Source organism: Podarcis melisellensis (genome assembly GCF_964234715.1).
Source record: "Podarcis melisellensis genome assembly, chromosome: 15".
In the NCBI taxonomy this organism is placed as follows: Eukaryota; Metazoa; Chordata; class Lepidosauria; order Squamata; family Lacertidae; genus Podarcis; species Podarcis melisellensis.
This window is the reverse complement of record NC_138532.1, coordinates 37083576-37100929: the sequence shown is the minus strand read 5'-3', so window position 1 is coordinate 37100929 and position 17354 is coordinate 37083576. Positions and strand designations below refer to the sequence as shown.

The 17354-nt window shown below is 43.9% G+C and overlaps 1 protein-coding gene and 1 long non-coding RNA gene across 35 annotated transcripts in view; one reads left to right on the top strand and one right to left on the bottom strand.

Moving 5' to 3' along the window:
- MSI2 (musashi RNA binding protein 2) overlaps positions 1 to 17354 on the bottom strand; it is a 446839-nt gene that overhangs the window by 359455 nt on the left and 70030 nt on the right. The window lies entirely within an intron of this gene.
- LOC309357494 lies at positions 12462 to 17345 on the top strand. The gene is made up of 3 exons (XR_014163149.1): positions 12462 to 13109; positions 14179 to 14766; positions 15304 to 17345. It is a non-coding gene; the product is annotated as an uncharacterized lncRNA (long non-coding RNA).

Genomic DNA, 17354 nt, shown 5'->3' with positions numbered 1-17354 from the left:
ACACAAAAGGGACTCAAATCATTGCTAGACTGAACCCCAATATTAAGCAGAGGAGGTCCTTCCAATTTTTTTTTTTAAATGGGAATATATTGCCTGGCTAGTCCATAAGTGGTACAAACCTGAAATAAACTCTAAGGAATTTAAAGCCACCTCAACTCTTTCCCTCCCTCTCCCCTTGCATCTCAGCTTTCAAGTCTTGCCTTTCATTTTGGCGGGAAAGGTCAGCAGTATAATAGCCCCTTGTTGATGGAGGCCAAAAAATGTAGCAGACACTTACCTCAAAGAAATTAGAGAGCTTTAAAAGGGAAGAAAATCTCTCTCTCCTCCCCCCATACATACACACACTCCTTTGGAGACTACAAAACTGGCAAATTCTCCCCTAATTCTTAGCAGAACGGCAGAAAACAAGAGCCCTCTCAGTGTGAGGCGGGCAGCAAAGACTTGATTATCAGCAATTAGCAAATCGATGGTTCCCAGAAACACTGATTTAGGCCAGCAGCCCTTATTAGTGACACTCAAGGAAAAAAGACAAGGGCAAAAGTACACAGAGACAGAGCCTGTTTCTAAGGCATGGGGAGGAAACAAAAACACCACCTTCCAGAACTACAAGAGTTGAAGAATTTCACTCTGCCACCAACATAGGATCAGTTTGATCCAGTTTGTGCCACACGATGCCAGAGCCTAACCTTACAGGAGTGTGAGGGGCGAGTACCCCATATTTTCCTCATGGGAAAAGACACGTATCACCACGTCTGTCACTATTTACTCATCTTGATTGGTTGAACGAATGAATAAAATTTTATTGATGAAAGCAATGGGACACCACAATATAAATACAGCAAACCATCATTATTTACTCATCTTTGGTTTAATGTATTTCCTTAATTTCGACCATGAAAAGGCTTTGCATAATTGTTAACCTGTCTCAGCAAAATTCATGTTAAAAAAAGGGGCCGTTATATTCCGCCAGAGCACTATAAAGGCAACCTAGGACGAAGGACAAAACTGCCCAGTCTAGCACTGACCTAGCACACTCCCAAGAGCTGTAAAGTCACCAATGTACATTATCTCAGTCACTGGTACAAAAGGTCTGCCAGGTAGATAGGCATGTCAAAGACACGGAAGGGGAGGCTAAAAGAGGCTTGAACATTGGGTATCTCCTGGACCCACAGAGTCTAGGTGACACTAGCACCTCTTTAATTTTTTAATTTTTAAAAAACAAATTTAAAGTTAGGTTCCCGCACTAAGAGTACTGACCCCAGACTGGGTAGCTGAACCTGCCACCATCTGAAATCCCCCTCAATGCCTCTGGTTCCTATGTACAGTGTTAGAAACTCAGGTATATAGCCAGGCACCAAATGTGCTCCTTAAACCAGGGTTACCGTTGCAAAAGCAGAATACCTAGTTGCCATTTTGGAGACAGACGGCTCAAAACTCAATTTTTTTCAATACAACTTTTTGGTTCCAGAAATTCATTCTGATTGTGCAGATAAAAATATAGCCAATAGAATTCTATAGGATGTGTTGCTAGTGTGTGCAAACAGTTGAGATCCAAGGATCCCCAGGCATGCACCTCCAGATGGTAGAGACATCAGGCATCATCCTCAGGGCATCTTCACTTGGTCACAATAGCTAGGTGCAAAATTGCCTGGAGAATTTCAAATGTTTTACCTATGTAGTTTCACTCTATGGCTCTGAGAAACATTGTGAGACTGGAGCCACCCCTCCTTTCAGCCCCACCCCCACCACTCTCTGCTGCCCACAGTTAACTCTGGTGGGGAGGTGCCAGAGGACCAACAGAAGATATCCATCCAGCACTGGCTTTAAATGGAGGGCGGGCAGAGGTGCCCATGTGTGCGCAGTGACTCATTCTTCCTAGACCAAAATCCTAATCACACTTACTAGGAAGTTAGGCCACACTGAACTGAAAATGGCATGGGGAAGGGTATTAAGGATTACTCTGCTGGGGAGGTGGGACAGAAAGAGTTCTAACTAAAGGAGTGTCTGTAATGGGTTGCATCCAGTGGTAGCCCTACTCAGAACAGACCTATTAAAAATAAAAGACACAACTAACTTGCGTTCATTAATTTCAGCGGGTCATTTCTGAGCAAAACTCGGTTGGATACAACCCAAACATAACAATCTGCCAGCGCCATGAAAGAGAAAAATCGCTTTCATTCTGTGTGGCTGCCTCTTCGAAACTATCACAGGAATTTTACCACACACTTTATATTTATAGTTTGCTAATCCCTTCGCTTCCAGAGGGGTTACTTGCGCACACACAAAAGTCTAACCCACTTATTTTAAAAACCAATTAGGCTCTCCCCCCGCCCCTCACAATGCACCAGGAAGCTAGAGAAGTTATACCTCCATTCAGACACCATGCCAAAACACAGTTTGAAAGAAGGTTGGTGGGAATCTGTGGCCCTTCAGATGTTGCCAGACTACAAACTCCAAACAACACTTGACATGCTGACAGGAATTGCAATCCAACATCTGGAGGGCCGCAGGCTCAGCACCTAAATCACAGCATGAACTCCCAGACACACACTTGCCAAACCCTGACATGGAGCAGTTTTGCTGCTTCTGTTTCCCATTCAGCCAACACGACCATCCCTGCACAGAGAAAGGGCCACAAGTCATAGAATCATAGATTTGGAAGAGACCACAAGGGCCATCGAGTCCAACCCCCTGCCAAGCAGGAAACACCATCAGAGCACTGACATCCTGAGAACCTAGGTAAGTTATTTGACATTGGTTTTGCCATGATGACGCTAGGCCTGGGCTCCAGTTGTTATTACCTGATAAAGTCTGACTTCGCTTTTTTCCCCTTTCCCACACTGCTGACCCCTTTTACTTTGTGTGCCTTGTAGTAAAGACTATAAGCCCACAGGCAGGCACTATCCTGCTTTAATTGACACTCTGGGAGCCTTTTCAGCAAAGCAACTGGCTGCATCTATCTCCCAGCAATCCCACAAGTGCTAAAGGGCCCCAACCAATTTCAGTACAGCTGCTACCTGTAGCCACATCCCATTGGTAGCAATCAGTGGGAGGGGGGAGGGGGGAGGAGACTGCAATTTTGAGCGTTTTTTCACCTCTATGGTGACGAAAAACTATGTGAAGGCAAATAAGAGTCCCTTTCTATTCAACAGGTTTCTCATTTTCAGTGACCACCTTTTGCGATATTTCTGGGAAGACAAGAGTAGTCTGAGGAGTGAAAAAAATTAAGGGGAGAGGAAACTTTTGTAGTTGTTTTATTCCGCCTCCCTTTTGAAGGTTATCTTGGGGTATATTTTAGTCCAGGGTTAAAATATACTAATAATAATAAATAATAATAAATTTTATTTATATCCCGCCCTCCCCAGCCGAAGCTGGGCTCAGGGTGGCTAACAACCGTCAAAATAGTTCAACATTCTAAAAACATTCATTATAAAATTAATTAAAATCAAATTAATGGCAACCATCAAGCAAAATTCTCTGCAGGTTGCCAGAGGAGGGGGTCAGGCTGCGCCCTGACCAAAGGCCTGGGAATATACCCCAAGTATATTTGAAAATCCCCACTCTTCTATGAAGCTCACTAGGTGACCTTGGGCCAATCACTGCCTCTCAGCCTAAAGTACTTTACAGGGTTGTTCTGGGGATTAAATGAGGAGGGGGAGAAGCAGGTCAGTCTCCTTGGAGGAAAAAGGTGGGACATAAATGCAGTAAAAAAAAATTATTTAAAAAGAAAAACATAGCCACACGTACAGAAGTTAAATCTGTTAGCAGAAAGATACATCCTGCCATTAATGTGAATGCTCACACATTAACATTAAGATACAATGTGACACACAGCCTGCTTTTTCACATACATTTCATTTTGAAGTGTTGAAAACAGATTGGAAGACAACTGCATTTTTCTAATAAATATTCCCACACACACACACACACACACACACACAAACAAACACACAAAGGGAGGGAGGGAGTTTAAAAAACAAAGCAGGAATGGTTATTGCAGTGGTTCTCAAACCTTTTTCTCTGGGCCACATTTTCAGAACCAGTCTGCTTGCACCACACCATTATTTTTTTTAATTACTATTGATAAGAAATACATGGGGGGGGGAATCTCCTAGCACTGCTTGATTTATAACATAGAACACAACTACTTTATAATATAATCATGGGACATCCAGAAAGGATCAAACAATGCAGCTACATAAGAACATGAATCATTCAAAAAATATAATACCGATCGTCCTAGAATCTCTCCCGTCACACTTGCCATCCTCTCCTGCCACACCAGTGTGGCAAACCACACCCTTTGAGAACCACTGTGCTATTGCAAAGTAAACTGTTTCACTAAAGTACAGAGACTTTAACAATATGTTATCAGCTGAGGAAGTGCATGGGCAATAATGCTTAGTATGAGGTATTGTGGGGTATTACATTGGTACCTTGGGTTAAGTACTTAATTTGTTCCAGAGGTCCATTCTTAACCTGAAACCCTTCTTAACCTGAAGCACCACTTTAGCTAATGGGGCCTCCTGCTGCTGCCACGCCACCGGAGCACAATTTCTGTTCTCATCCTGAAGCAAAGTTCTTAACCCGAGGTACTATTTCTGGGTTAGCAGAGTCTGTAACCTGAAGCGTATGTAACCTGAAGCATATGTAACCTGAGGTACCACTGTACTAGCATGTCCTTTTTTCCCATATGTGAACACTGGAACAGCCACACAACCACCAGCAGCATCTGAAGCAGGGATGGGGAGCCTGGTGCCTTCCTGATGTTGGACTCCCAACTCCCATCACCCCAAACCGTTGGCCATGCTGGCTTGGGCTGATGGGAGTTCAACAACATCTGGAATGCCATAGGTTCCACATCCCTCATCTAAGTTGGGGGAGTGGATATTTTCCTGCATCGTCCCACCAGATCTTCATCAGGCCAGATGTTACAGACTGTCCAGCTGCCTGGGCGGGGAGATACTTTGAATCCCAGAGACAACATATGGTCTCCTTGGTCTTTGTATTCTCTCCTAGGGTCACCCCAGAACCAGCACACCAGGAGACGCTCTAAGGCATGGGTAGGCAAACTAAGGCCCAATCGCCGTCCAAATCCGGCCTGTGGACAGTCCGGGAATCAGCGTGTTTTTACATGAGTCGAATGTGTGCTTTTATTTAAAATGCATCTCTGAGTTATTTGTGGGGCATAGGAATTCATTCATATATATTTTTTTCCAAAATATAGTCTGGCCCACCACATGGTCTGAGGGACAGTGGACTGGCCCCCTGCTGAAAAAGTTTGCTGACCCCTGCGCTCTAAGGCTTGGGCAATAGGCACTTTCCACCACTGTCTCTGAAGAGCATTAATAAGGCACTACTGCCTTTAAAAACAATGCTACATTTCCTATATACTGTATTGACAAAAAGTGAAGTTATCTGCCTTGAAGTCTTCTTATCAGGCAGAAAATCAGGCTGCAAATATTTTAAATAAATGTTGGAGGGTATGTTTTGCTTGACAGTATCTAGTCAATGAACCCAGGGCAGACTGCAGAGGATTCTGGAGGCAGAGCTGCTGGTAGACCATAGGAATGGTAGGCGAAAGGCAGCACTGTAGCTCATGATCAATAATGTTGGACAGGGTGCCTTGAAAGGTGCTTACCCATCACTAGCAATCCTTCTCAAATAACTACTGATAAGCTTCCAAAGAAGCTCAGGACACAGCTCAAACACTACGGCTCCAACTTTAAATGGGCAACACTGGCGAAGATTGCTGTATTTCCTGCTGTATTTCCTCAAAGGCAAGCAGCCTTTCCATGCAGTTTCCCAATGATTCTGTTTAGGGAGGGCAATGTTGCAAAGGAACTTAAGAGGTACTGAACCACACCAGCAGTAAACATCAGACTAATTGCACTGGTATTGCACTACCTCTTGCATGTGCAAAATAATTCCTAGCACAAGATATTAAATTAGCAGAGAGAGAGAGAGAAAGTATAAACTATACTAAAATCCTACAATATGTGACAGCTTAAGGAAATCAACCCTGAGTGCTCACTGGAAGGACAGATTGTGAAGCTGAGGCTCCAGTACTTTGGCCACCTCATGAGAAGAGAAGACTCCCTGGAGAAGACCCTGATGTTGGGAAAGATGGAGGGCACAAGGAGAAGGGGGCGACAGAGAATGAGATGGTTGGATAGTGTTTTCGAGGTTACCAGCATGAGTTTGTCCAAACAGTGGGAGGCAGTGGAGGACAGAGGTGCCTGGCGTTCTCTGGTCCATGGGGTCACGAAGAGTCGGACACGACTAAACGACTAAACAACAACAACAACAACATGTGACAGCTTTATTTTTGCACTTTGAATCTCCAAATCCTGTACCCAGAACTATAAACTGTAATTACACTTGCATGTATCTCTTTTGTATAATTAATTCTGCTTTCAAGTTTCAGGGATTAACACTGAACAGTGGTGAACAACAAGCAAATATGGGGTATGCAGGTCAGATCTAAATGGGAAACAGCACAGGAAATAGCAGTGGTAGGAGGGGGAGACAACAAAGGTCCAATCCTGATTAAGGCTGCCATCCTGTACACAATTATATGGGAGTAAGTCCCATTTAACTCAATGGTACAAACAGCACAATCCTATTCTTCTGTGTTCTTGGGTTTAATGAAGCCTCAGGCAACTTCCATATGTTCCACTCTCCTCTCAAGAACCATGAGAACTACCAACTTGCTTAAAGAAAAAAACAATGAAGAACAACAAAGGATAATGTCCATTAAGCAAAAAGATTCTCAGAATGGCAACCTCTGCAATAAGTGCTGGAGTCTATCTAAATTGTGCTGGGAACTGCAGAGTACACATAAATATATATATATATTCAAACAGTCTGCTGAAAGATTAGGCTGGAGTAGAAAACCACACTGTAAATTCACCAGGAATGGACAGGATAGAAAATGTCACTGAGTTAGAGCAACAAACATTTTGTACTCCAGACCACCTACAGAGCCAAAGATATGGTACACGGTGCTCCATAATGTCCCTTAATTTAGAAGTATTTCATCTTGCAACACTAACACATTAAGGTACATTTTAAAAAGAAGCCATTTTCAGTTTTCATCTCGCAGCTATAACACTGTGTTATTGCCGAAAGGCCAGGAGAGCAGGTATGGGAACAGCTAATGCATCAAACAAGGGCTTTCGAGAATGTAAGAAACATTACAACATGTAAGCAATTCTAAAACAGACTCTTGGGTTGGGGTATTGTTCAGGCAACTTGGGGGGGGCGTTCTTTTGCTGTTAGTAGTGCTGTTAAAATTGTTTTAAATTATTTTAAACTGCTTTTTAACTTGTGTATTTTTAAATTCGGGGACAAGACAGGTTGAAAGCATATTACATCGGTCCTAGCTGCCAATCAGTTTCCAGGCCGAATTCAAAATGCTGGTTTTGACCTATAAAGCCTTAAAATGGCTGAGGACTACAATATCATGGTCCCCATATAAATCCAGATCCTATGATCATCCTCTGAGGCTCTTCTTCATGTGCCTCCTCCACAAGAGGTCCAGAGCATAACAACATGAGAACAGACCTTTCCTGCAGGGGCTCCCCAGAATATTCTTCCCAGAGAGACTCACCTGACGCACTCATTGCATACTGTATATTTAGGCACCAGGCAAAAACGTTTCTCTATAACCAGGCCTTTGGCTGGTTAACATTATACGGCCTTTTCAATGGCGGACTCATTCCTCTTAGCGTGTCGCTTCAGCCAGTCGTATCATGGATGACGAAGGAAAAGAACCTTGCATTCAGAATGTAAAATGACAGAAGCCAAACCCAATGAGTGTGTGAATAATGATTTTTGACTTTGACCTTTCACTGTCTCCTATAAGTGAAAATGAGGGTGAAGTTTTTGTCGGGCCCATGGGCCATAAAGAAAAATGCATTGCGATGGCTCTTAAAGCAACGAAAGACCCAATTCCTCCATCACCACTTGCGGATGAACTAACACAGAGCCCCATTTCTGAGGAGAAATTTGTGGAGATTTTTAAGGAAGCTCACCAGATAGCAATCCAGATACAAACTGGAAGCAAAGCGAAAAGGAAAACGGTCGCCAGCTGGGAGAGCGAAAGACAGAAGCTGTAGAAAAATTTGTGCAAGAATCTAAATCAAAACTGAAACTCCTTGGGAAAGGAATAGTGATGGATCAAACCCCAAAGGAAGTTAGGAGAGAGACTTAATGTGTGTGAGAGAGTCCACTCTCCCCACGGCCACCTTCGTTTCAGAAACATTCTAGGCAGCCGATCGCGGGGATGGACACTCTTGTTCTCCACAAATTCCTCTAAATACTTCTAGTCCTGCCAGAATGAATGAGCAAATTGCCCCCCACACTGCTTGCATCTTTAGCGCAAGGGAAGAGTGAAACAACAAATAACAAACCGAGCACAGTTCAGACTGTAAAAAATGCATCTGCATTTGGAAATGATCTCTTGGCAGTGGGACAGCCAATGGATCTGAGCTCTCCTCTCATCAGTTTTATACCAGAAGGAAATAAAGAGAACCTGGATTCTCCTCCCCTGAAGTTTTGATTTCTTGAGCAAATCTCTTAACCTGGAAGAGTTTGAGCACAAAAACTGATGTTTCACTAAGCAGGGTGTGGGTGGGTAACAGATGAGTAAAATAGACATGAAGTTTTAAAACTGAGCACTTGACAAATGTAATGTTGATGTGTTGTTAAGGAATAATAATAAAGACTGCTTAAATATTGATTACTCTGTACTGTCAAGAACTGATTGCAAATGCCTTGTGCATTAAAATGTCTAGTTTTCCACAAATTTATCAAATGTCATGAATTAAAATAAACCAAATGTATTATAAAAAAAATAAAATAAGGCCTTTTAAATGTGTTTGTATGTAGTTTGTATTGTTTTTGCTTTGTTATGTATTTTGTGTTCTCATTTTATATTTTTACATTGTGAACCGCCCTGCGATCTTCGAATGAAGGGCGGTATACAAATTTAATAAATAATAACAGAAGCAATAATAAAATCTTTAAATAGTACACACACACACAGACATACACGTACGTTTCCAAGGGGAGAAAACACAGGGAAATTTCCTCCCTTGATCGAGCTGCTATATGCTCAAACGACCCAATTAGTACATATCTGCCTAAATTTATTTAACATGCATGATCTGGTCCATGAAAGCGCATGAATTTTATTTTGCAGAGGTTGGAATCCCATCCAACCACTTGGGGTAGGGGCAGAGAGGAGAGAGATAAAGGACACATTCTGAGTATCCAGATGGTCCAAACACACATGCCCATTTCAGCCCCATTTATAAACAAATGGTTCACAAGTTTGGATATATTCAAGGTTAAACTGTACATTAGTTGTGGTTACAGTTCTGAGTGGGGGGGAGAGAACACACAAGGTCCATAGCTTGGCACAGTGCCCCATAGTGTCTCACCCGGAAGACCCCAAGTACAACCCCAGGCATCTCCAGTCAGGAATTACCCTAAGGGAAATCAGGAGCTTCCCCCCCCCCAAAAAAAACCACTTCCGTCTATCCCATTGGCTCCCCCAGCTTTCAGTCACTGGATATTTGCATTTGTGCACAGCATACTCCTTGCTCCCCTTGCCACTTCTCTGCTCACCCAGAATTGCTGCTTTTCTTTTCTTTTCTGAAGTCAGTTGTTTCCAATTAACAAAGCTCAAGCAGCAGGCTGGGAAATACCCCTCTCTGCCAGAGAGCTGCTGCCAATCAGAGTAGACAATACTGGGTCTGATGGACCAATGGCCTGATTAAAGTTCGCCTCATCCATTATCATGGGCATAGCCAAAGGGGAGCAGGGGGGCAGCTGCCTCCCCCCTTAGATCAAGTAAATTAATAGAAATATTTAACTAACTGACCGATCACGTCGGTTTTGCCCCTCCCCCAAAAGCCCTCCCCTCCCCCCAAAAAATCCTTGCTACGCCCATGTCCACTATACACCCAACTGATCACTGTGGGAGAGGGCAACCTGCAGATACCATCTTATCATGAGATCTGTTCCACACGAAGTTGGAACAGGGCCAACAAAGTAGTGGCCCCAACCCTTTGGAATTCCTTCCTGTTACCTTTCAGGCAGGTACCCGATTGCGTGTTGAAGCCTCTCCTCCTTTCATCAAGCCTTCTAAGTCAAGCATTTTATCCAAGTCAGTATCTGAATTTATTTGAAATTGGTTCATACACGCAGCTATTTTCCTATGTATGGTTATTTAATTTTTAAATTTCTTTTCTTTACTTTTTTGCCGTCGTTACTACATATGCACTGGCTTCAACTGTTCCTGCGGACTCAAGATGTTTTGCATATGTTTTTTACAGTATCATGAAATGCTTTTGAGATTATTCGTAGGAAGCGATGCATAAATGAAACAAAATAAATAAGGCAGGTGCGTAGTATTCACAACTACAGCAGCATTATCGACAAAGGCCAATCACATGCATACATCTGCACATTAGAACTGGTGCCTATGGCATATAGAGCTAGTAGGCAGGCCCATTTATGGCATTCAGTGTGTAGAACAAGCAAGTGGCGACGTTGCTGCTCCTTAGGGATAGCACAAAACATTGGGGGGGGGACCACTTCTTATCCCACCCTGCAACAGCATCCCTGAATGAGAAGAGGGCAACAGTAAAAAAAAGAGCTAGCTCCCTGCCTACCCCTCTTCCCCAAAGAACAGCCGCCGCAAAATTTCAGGGAAGTTTAACTCATTATTAGGGATCTCTTCAGCGCTTTTACATGAAAAGCGCTTCCCTGCAAGCTCTCAAGTCAGTTCGCAATACCTACTGGAGTGTTGCAGACAGGGAAACGAAGAATGACAAGAGAACCACCAGCCCGGGGCCACCCAGCAAGTCCAAACTGGGCTGGGATTTGAAACAAGGTCAGTCGTGTCTCCCTCAGTTCCATCCGATGGACCACACTAAGACTTCCCTCCCCTCTCTCTCCCGTCCTTCCCAAGTTAGATTTAGGAGCAATTGAGGAGATGAAAACAAGATGCTGTATTGCTTTAAGTAGCAAGGGATATTAAAACATCAAATGAAATGGGACCCCCCTTTTACGAGCTACTTATAGTCGAAAGGGCTGCTTTTTTTCTTCCCCTCAAGCATGCAAACACACATTAAAAACATTTTTAAGGGACCAACGAGAGTTGTTTTAAAAACAGGCAGCAGACACCTTTTTTCCTCCGTGCAAATTTAAAAATACACACACAGAGAGTTTAATGCTTCAGGCTTGGTTATTCCCTTTTGTAAAACCTTTTTTCCACGTACATATTTTCTTGGGAAAAAGAAATGGAGGGAGGGGGGTAGAAAGAGAGAAAGCTTAGCCCCACAAAGGAGTATGAAATAAATTGCTTTAGCGAAGGTTAATAATATCCTGTCGCCCTGGTAAAAGACTCAATTACAAAACCTTCAGAAGAGCTCCCAAGGAAGCCATCTGCCCGCAGTGACAGAGGCTTAAACAGGCAAAAATACGGAAGATGGCTAAAGTGTTCCCCCCCCCATACAAGAGGGACTGGATGGGGAAGGAACAAGGGCAAAGAATGGGAAGACCATGAAAGAAAGAAGGAGAAAGATACAAAGGAGGAGAAGAAAGGTTAAGGACTGTGACCCGAGGACTCAAGGTTATATAAAAGAAGAAAAGAGTGGGGGGAATCCAGACCCAGAAAAACTATAAATCACTGGGACACGCATTTCTCCATAATCTCAGGAAAGAATTATGGCCCAGGGAGACCAGCACTAATTTTAGTATTGGAATTATTATGCAGGAGGGAACGTGAATGAGCAACGCCCATCTCCCTGCTCCTAACAGACTGATCTAGATCAGGAAAGCTCCAATGAAGGAGAAAGGAGAAAAGAAAGTGGGGGGAGCCTTTTGGCCAAACCTGCAAAAAGAAGCCCAACCAATGTGTGTAGAACAGGGATGGTGAAGCTGTAGCCCTCCAGGTGTTATCTGCACATGCAACACCTACCATCCTCAGGTCAAATGGTCAGGAGTAAAGGGTGACGGAAGTTGGAGTTCAGCAACTTCTGGAAGGCACCGAATTGGGGAAAGCTGGTCTTCAATCAGGACCCTCTATTGTTCAAGGTGGGTTGCAAGAACAGCACTACTACCATCACATAAATACATCAGAGAAAACTGAGAAATGCGTGCTTGGGCTGAAGATCACTCTTGGGTTTGAGACGTTTGAAGATTTATTTTTCCCCAAGGTCACAGGCCGGGGTATTCCCCAGCTCTGCCACCCGAATTAATTTTAGCAGGAGATACTAGGGACCGTCTGCATGCAGACCTAGTCTGGACAAATGATTCATCGTATGGTCAAAATGTTGCTGGACTGAACCACTTGGGAATAAAAGTAGCTGATAGCACTCTGCAGTATTCCATGGTTTGGGGAGGATGCTTTCAGGTAGAAAAATAGTACATTAGGAAAATGGAGTTTTCCACACGCAAGCAGGAAACAAAGCAAAAACAAAAAACTACCAGTAAGTCTTCAGACATGCAGCCCCTCCAACAGCCTGGAAATAGTACAGTCCAGGAATAGGTGAATGTGAACACAGACTTATACCTAGTAAGGTAAGTGGTACATCTGGTCCCAGTAATGTCTGCTCTGATTGGCAGTGACTACCTATGGTATAGGAGCATTACTACTAGAGATCTTCTAGCTTGCAATATGGTGCAATGAACCTGGGACCTTCTGCATACAAAGCATAAGCTCTACCACCAAGTTACAGCCCTGTATTTTACATGGAGGCCTCACCATGACATTTTTATGGGTCAAAGAAAGCCTCCCCATAACAAGACCAGCCCACAATAGCCTATTAGGCTGTAAATAATTTGCTGGTCTTTAAGGAGCCCACAGACTCTGCTTTTTGTGTTTTAACAGCAATATGGGTCTCAACGTAGGGAAGAAGCCAGACACAGTTTGAGATTCAACAGGCAGCAAACAGGAACACACAGAATTTTATATTCTCTCGTGGCTGGATTAAGGAGTTTTACCTTTTCCGCCTGCCTGCACTCAGCCTGCGCCCACTTCAAGGGCATTTAACTGCCTCCGTTTCCAATTATTCCCACTCAGGTAGAGCCAAAAGGTAAAAACAAGCAGGTGGTGTGATGTTATCTGCTTCTACCTCTCTTTTTTTCTTTTTCTTTTTTGGTTAGGTTCCATAGAAGCAAATCTAAAAAGAAGTCACCCACAACAAGAGGAGAGCTGCACCTGCCAAACAGTTTTAAGAACATTATGAAAGAGCAAAAGTTCCTTTGATCTCTCCTGTGTTAAAGGAGCTTGCTATTGCATGCAAGCTCCCAACATGGGGTGCAGAGCCTAATTTTCAAAAGAGACGCAGATTCCAGTGATATGCATTAACCTAAATTAGAGGTTATTAAGAAAACATGAAGCAGCTGTCCAGTAAGAGAAAAGGAACTGGCACCCAGCATCTTTTAAGCCATCAAGCACACAGCCAAATCCAGCTCTGAGGACCACCAGGTGGACCCTTCAAGTTACCCAGTTACCCAGGTAGGAACAGTGTCTGTGGTGGGCCCTCCCCAAAGTAAAAAGGTAAAGGTACCCCTGCCTGTACGGGCCAGTCTTGCCAGACTCTGGGGTTGTGCGCCCATCTCACTCAAGAGGCCAGGGGCCAGCGCTGTCCGAAGACACTTCCGGGTCACGTGGCCAGCGTGACATCGCTGCTCTGGCGAGCCAGAGCTGCACACGGAAACACCGTTTACCTTCCCGCTAGAAAGCGGTCCCTATTTATCTACTTGCACACGAGGGTGCTTTCGAACTGCTAGGTTGGCAGGCGCTGGGACCGAACAACGGGAGCGCACCCCGCCGCGGGGATTCGAACCGCCGACCTTTCGATCGGCAAGCCCTAGGCGTGAGGCTTTAACCCACAGCGCCACCCGCGTCCCTTCCTCCCCAAAGTAGCCCTCCTGTAAAAATCAGGTGCCAAGATTTGCTCAAAAGAGAAATGAACTGTGAAATGGGAGGCAGTGCCTTGGAGATTATATCTTCTCCATCACACAATGTGTCCGTGGTTCTCAGTAATGAGCAAACAAGCAGAGCACCCTGCGCATGCTCAGAGGCATGCTAAGTTAGATGACGGGGGCTGAGCCCTGGCATTCACAACTCGTGTTATTTCTTTGTATTTCTCCAAATAGTTCTGGCTGGCACACACAGTTCTCTCCCCTCCCTGCAACATTGAGAGGTGGGTTATGCTGAGAGAATGAGAGTTAGTACCTGGCTGAAAGCCATCCAGTGAACTTTGCAGGTGAGCATGGATTTGAAGTCTGTTGCAAGTCCAGTGTCGAAGCAGGTATACCATGCTGTGCGTCAAGAACTGGGTATTAGCTGAGCTCTTTCAGTTCAAGACGAAGTCACAGCTCATTTCATTCTTCAGGCATCACCTCCTTGTACGCAGCCTTCCAATCGCCAAAGTACGCCAGTGGCCTCTTAAACTCAACTTTATTAGGAGCTGCCATTTTACACTACTTGAATTGTCTGCTTATAGCATTTTTGCTACCTGCAGCCCAATGTTGGCGGGTGACACTCATTAAGTAGTCCATCCAATATTTCAGAATGCATGCCCCTCTTTCTCCTGTTAAATACTAAACTCAGGGTCAAAACCTGAAGGTCAACGCACACAGCAGATGCAAATTTGTACAATAAAGCCTGGTGGTTTCATTTTGCATGAAAAGCAGACTTGGGAGGCTCCAATTGAAGTCAAGAAGCAACAGAGCTTTACAAAGGTAAATACCAATGTAGAACGTCTGGACTGGGCAGGTGAGGAGAGAGAAGCGGCCTGGGGTAGTTTTTGAGCAGGAAAGTAACCAAAAGAATCAGCCCCTCCCCATGGCTCTCAGATCAAAGCCTTCAGTGGCTGCTTTTCTTTTTAAGTTGTCTTATTACACAAATTCATGTGTTGTGTGCCTCTGAGATCTCAACTTTTACAGGCAAGCAACATGTCTCCCCAACATTTAGTCAGCCACATATGAGTGCCCTTTCACACTGAATATATTTGGATGAGTGGGCAGAAATCTTTTGGATTCCGAAGGATGAAAATGTTGGATTCAGCTATACTGAAAGACCTGCCGTTTTTGGCTCTAATCTTTTCATTCCAGCTGGATATTTTTAATTGTTGTGGCCTGCTCTGGGACCTCAGGGCGAAGGGTGGGAAATAAATCAGAATAATACTAACTTTGTAAGCAAGAAATGATGCCTAAATTTTCTTGCTTTTGCTCCTTCATCCCTCTTCATCCCTTTTCCTTTTGTGTTGTGTCTTTTAGATTGTAAGCCTGAAGGCTGGGACTGTCTTTATCACTGGGATTTATAGAGGGAGCCTGAAAAGCAGGATTTTAAAAATACTTTGAGTAAATAAACAAACCGCGACGTGCTCTTTTAATTTAAAAAAAATTCTGAAAGCAATGTTTTATCGCAACTTGTACCAGCTAGGATTACCTTTTGAAAAGAAGTGCGAACTAGGAGTCCAAAGGATGTAGGCTGTTATGTTTTGCAAAGCCAAGGATGCATCTGTTCTAAGAAAAGGGAACATTCTCAAAGTTACCTTTCCCAGAAGTTGTTCAGTCTCATGAAAGAATAAGGCCAGGCTGAAGTAGCCAGAGCTTCCCACTCCTTCGCTTGGCAAAGCACCATGACGGTTTCTAGCAGCAACTAGATAAGAGATGCAGGGAACTCTTGAAGAATACAAGGAGTGAAACATCAAGGACACTGCAAGGCAGTTCAAGGTCACTGGTTGCAAAGAGGAAGGCTAGAAAGACACAGAGAAACTCCAGACACGGCGCATGGCTGTGCATACGTTCGGCATATGACAGCCACATTACTGACCAGAATCTGTTGGTCGCAAGATATCTCACTAATTTGAAAACAGTTTTGTGGACTTCTTATGCATTTTCAGGCACAATTCTAACTGTTTTAACCTTGAAAGACCTCTATAGCTTGCAGCCGCTCAAAGGACCACCAGCTCCAACAGGATGACCCCATCTGTCAATTAAGATAATCAGAGGCCAGGTGCTCCCCACCTGACCCTCTTTCCGATGTTTTGATTGATGGACAACAGGCAAAGTCCTTTGTATCTGAGCAGACCGCTGTGAGAATAGACAACACTGGGCTCGATAAACCAAGACAGCTTCCTATATTCCTAGGTTTCCCTTCCTAGTCCTCTCCTATGCAACCTCATGTGACCAGTGACCTATTCGACAATATTTTTTAAAAACCTAATCATCTAACAAATAAAGCAGAGCAAGTCCACAGTGAACAGAATCCATAATGCCACTGCCATGCCATGGCACCAGTCCTCATGATGACCAGTAGAAAAGCATTTGCCATCACCTAGAAGGGGGGAAAGGGTGCAATGCTGCGTCAGAAGGCACCCAACACACACAGCTCCTGCTGTATCACAGGACTACAGCCAAGATGCTCACTTTACCAAAGAATAGGGACGAACTGGATTGACAGCAAAGGTTTGCAAACTCATTTTATAATGACCTCCCTAAGTCAAGAAAAACAGCACACTATTTGGGCATCATGAAGGCAGAAAGACAGCTCAACTAGCAGCATTTACTGTCATCCTTGCCCAAGGGCAGAGAGAATTCCAAACAGAAACTGCACTTTTAAGGAGGCTTAAAAAAAGAAAAAGAAATGTGTTGTGCTTGTGTGTGGGCAGAAGAGAAGAAGGGGTTGCCTTGTGGATTTACCGTGCCGTCAATCATCACAGGTATAGGACATTGTTCTCATTAGGGAAGAGGTGGGTTGACATTCCACCATGAGTCCAAAACAGGAATTAAGGGAAATGCATTAAGGCCAAGGATTTATACCTCTCTGAACAACCTTAGTTTACTTTTAGTGGACACACACTTCACTTTAAATGCCATCTGGTCTGCTTACTTGTGGAGGGTGGTAGGAGAGCAGAGAAACCTACATCCACAGGGCAGCCTATAGGATCTTCAAAGCATTGGTTAGCAAATCTACTTTAAATACCACAGATTCAAGACTGAGAAACATGCCGCACTGATGATTCACCTTTAGATGCAGATGAATCATAACACGGTCCAGCAGCAAGGTGCAAAACATACTGTGTGAAACCTGCCCTGTCTAAAACCCAATTTCTCCTGTGAGGAAACCTTATAATTTTTAGGTAGAGCTTCCAGAAAAAGAGAAGAGAGCAGAATTAGATGGCTAATGGCTTTCCCCTCCAGATCTATTTCTGGAACAAGATTTTTAAGGTTTCTCACGTAAAAAACCTCATAGAGAACCCAACAAGCTGCCAGAACCAAAATTGACGTGTTGAAAACATGGGTGGGGTGGATCCAAGGAGAAC